The following is a 3043-nucleotide window of genomic DNA, read 5'->3' as shown; positions in this document are numbered from 1 at the left end:
GCTTCAGTAATTACAGAAACATCAATTACCAAACATGCCTTCTTGATCATTCAAGCCTCTATAATTACACCAGCTTTCTTTATCACAAGAACGGAGCACATGTGATTACTTCTGTTCTTTTAGTTTAACAATATGGAGGAAGGGATGCCATCTCTTAATTCTGAACCTAGGGTGAAGTTGGAATGAGGCTCTCAGTGTGAGGCTAGGAAAAAAATGGAAGACATAGCCACCCTCACTGCACTGGGAACTGGGAATATATGCTCACATTGGAAAAGGAGAGTCATTCATTCATTCACATTTGTTGGCCACTTACTTTGTGCAGAGCACTTTACTAAGTGATTGGAAAGTACAGTTCGGCAACAAAGAGAGGCAATCCCTGCCCATAATGGGCTCACAATCTCAGAAAGGGGAGACACACTCACACAGGACAGGGAAGACACATTTATACAGGGCAGGGAAGGGAGAGGCACAGCTCCTCTCACAAAAATAAGAATAATAATAACAATAACGATAGCATTTGTTAAGCACTTACTATGTGCAAAGCACTGTTCTAAGCACTGAGGAGGATACAAGGTGATCAGGTTGTCCCACGTGGGGCTCACAGTCTTAATCCTCATTTTACAAATGAGGGAACTGAGGCACAGAGAAATTAAGTGACTTGTCCAAAATCACACAGCTGAGAAGTGGCGGAGCCGGGATTAGAACCCACGACCCCTGACTCCCAAGCCCGGGCTCTTTCCACTGAGCCACGCTGCTTCCTCACAATACTGTGAGCCTGTTGTGAGCTGGGATTGTCAATCTTTGTTGCTGTATTGTACTTTTCCAAGTGCTTAGTACAGTGCCTTGCACACAGTAGACACTCAATAAGTCCCACTGAATGAATGAAAGTCAGGGAAGGGGGAGACACACTTAGAGAAGGGAAGGGGAAGACATAATATGGGATGCGGAGAGGGAAACATAAGCACACCCATGAACCCCTTCAATCTGGGCAGATGAACACACCCACACAATCAATCAATCATATTTATTGAGCACTTACTGTGTGCAGAGCACTGTACTATGTGCTTGGGAAGTACAAGTTACTTCCACACACACACTTGGGAGGGGAAAACAGATATACACAAACAGGCTGGGGGGCCACAGAGAGGCCAGTTCTTGAGACACGGTAGGGAGTCCCCTTCCTGGCCAGGGCTGGGTTGCTGGAGGGTCTGGAGTGCCTGTTCAGGCCAAAAATGGGATCAGCTTTCAGTCAGAGCTTTGTCACAATTGCAGCTCTTCCACTCTTCCCCTTCTAATTGGGAGAGGTGGGGTGGGCCAGCTAGGGCTGCCAGTCCTGACTAAAAAGACTTATGGGTCCCCTAGATTTAGAGTTCTTGCTGGAGAGCCAGACCCACAGGGCCCGGACCATGAGAAAGAGAAGCAGAAAAAGTCATTTTTCGTTCCTGGTTTGAAGAGCTCTACCTTGCCCACTGATTGGCTGAACTGTCAAACTCACCTCCTCCCAAAAGGGGCCAATCTCCCAAAGGATTATGATAAAAACAGTCCACAGGGATCCTTGTTTTATGCTGATGAGTCATTTCCAACCCATAGCGACTTCATGGACACATCTCTCCTAGAATACCCCACCTCCATCTGCAATCGTTCTGGTAGTGAATCCAGAGTTTTCTTGATAAAAATATGGAGGTGATTTACCATTGCCTTCTTCCAGGCAGTAAACCTGAGTCTCCCCCTTGACTCTCTCTCATGCCTCTGTTACCCAGCACAGGTGAGTTTTCACCTGTAGCAGATTGCCTTCCACTCGCTAGCCATTGCTCAAGCTAGGAATGGAATGGTTATGCCTCTTGTTGACTTTCCCTCCCACAGCCAAGGCTGGTAGAGTACTGGAAACCCCCCAGATGTGAACCTGAGAAGGGATAGGGATCCTAGGAAATATAATTCTCAGAAAGGATAGGGCAATAGGAATCAGTACAATTTCTCATTGCCCCTGAACAGCTTTGTTCTCCAATATCACAAGGCCAGGCTAAGAAGTCTGCAGTAATCAATCAGTCATATTTATTGAGCTCTTACTGTAGGCAGAATACTGTACTAAGTGTTTGGGCTAAGTGTTTGGGAGAGTGCAGTATAATTGAGTTGGTAGACACATTCCTTGTTACTGTGAGCTTACAGTCTAGAGGGGGAGACAGACATTAAATAAATACAGAGATAATAATGATGGCATTTGTTAAGTACTTACTATGTGTGAAGTACTGTTCTAAGTGCCAGGGTGGGGAATATAAGGTGATCAGGTTGTCCCATGTGGAGCTCACAGTCTTAATCCTCATTTTACAGATGAGGTAACTGAGGGAAGTTAAGTGACTTGCCCAAGGTCACACAGCAGATATGTGGTGGAGGCAGGATTAGAACCCATGACCTCTGACTCCCAAGCCCCTGCTCTTGCTGCTGAGCCACGCTGTTTCTCACATAAACTGCACATAAGCGCTGTGGGGCTGAGGGTGGGGTGATAAAAAGAGTACAGATCCAAGTGCAAGGGTGATGCAGAAGGAGAGGGATTTGTGGAAGTGAGGTCTTGGTCTGGGAAGGCCTCCTGGAGAAGATATGATTTTAATAAAGCTTTTAAAATAGGGAGAGTGGTGGTCTGTTAGATATGAAGCAGGAGGGAGTTCCAGACCAGAGGCAGGATGTACAAAAGAATGGTAGGTATACTTAAATAGGCAGCTTTCTGGTAACTGCCAACTTTATGTAATTATTGACTTGGAATGTATCTTTGAATGGATGATTGATATGAAGAATGGGTAAAGCTTTATTGACAAAATAGAGATCTAAGAAAGAACCATGCCTTTCTGGCAATGAACAGCATATGGACTACATAGAGACTGCCAAAAGAAAAATTGTCTTATAATTGCTAATAACACAATGAAAGCCAAAACAAAGATGATGAAAATCTGAAATACTAACTAGGAGCTGCTGAAGATTGCTGATCTTATATTTTTCCATTTTGATCACTTCTGAATCCTTGTTACTGTAATCCATTGATTTTTGCTTC

General features: G+C 44.6%; 1 non-coding gene across 1 annotated transcript; it reads right to left on the bottom strand.

The window, feature by feature from the left end:
- Positions 1 to 1775: 1775 nt before the first annotated feature.
- On the bottom strand, positions 1776 to 1913 carry LOC119934498. The gene has a single exon (XR_005452948.1). It is a non-coding gene; the product is annotated as a small nucleolar RNA SNORA7 (small nucleolar RNA).
- Between the last annotated feature and the right edge of the window lie 1130 nt (positions 1914 to 3043).

Source organism: Tachyglossus aculeatus, chromosome 1, assembly GCF_015852505.1.
Source record: "Tachyglossus aculeatus isolate mTacAcu1 chromosome 1, mTacAcu1.pri, whole genome shotgun sequence".
Classification (NCBI taxonomy): domain Eukaryota; kingdom Metazoa; phylum Chordata; class Mammalia; order Monotremata; family Tachyglossidae; genus Tachyglossus; species Tachyglossus aculeatus.
This window is presented reverse-complemented; position numbering and strand designations above follow the sequence as displayed.